A 527-nucleotide genomic window follows, 5' to 3' on the forward strand; every position below is an offset into this window, starting at 1 on the left:
AAAAGCCCCCATGGCTCACCAAAAGCATCCGGGAATGTCTCCTAGCTGAAAGGGAGACGCACACCCAATGGCAGGGAGGGGCCATCGCCAGGGAGGACTATACTGCGGGTGCTCGGGGATGCAGGGGGGTGGTCAGGGAGGGCAAGGCGGAGATGAGACTGGGACTAGCTTCCCAGATCAAGGACAAGAAGAAGTCCTTTTTTAAATACATGGGGCAAAAAGAAGGTACCAGGTAATGTGGGGCCCCTGCAAGACACACTAGGAAATGTGGTCATCACACCAGACAACAAAGCTAAACTATTTAACGACTTCTTTGCCTCCATTTTCCTGAGCAGGGACCAGATCAGCCACCCCACAGGGCTCCCCTCAGGCCCCAGGGGAGGCGCACCTAGGCCAAGGGTCAGTGAGGATCTAGTCAGGGAACTTCTGGAGGCACTGGATGTATTTAAACCAGCTGGTCCGGACGATCTCCACCCCAGGGTGCTGAGGGAATTGGCTGAGGTCATTGCGGAACCCCTGGCATGGCT

Source organism: Gavialis gangeticus, unplaced genomic scaffold, assembly GCF_001723915.1.
Source record: "Gavialis gangeticus isolate Ggan-Ray unplaced genomic scaffold, GavGan_comp1, whole genome shotgun sequence".
NCBI lineage: Eukaryota > Metazoa > Chordata > Crocodylia > Gavialidae > Gavialis > Gavialis gangeticus.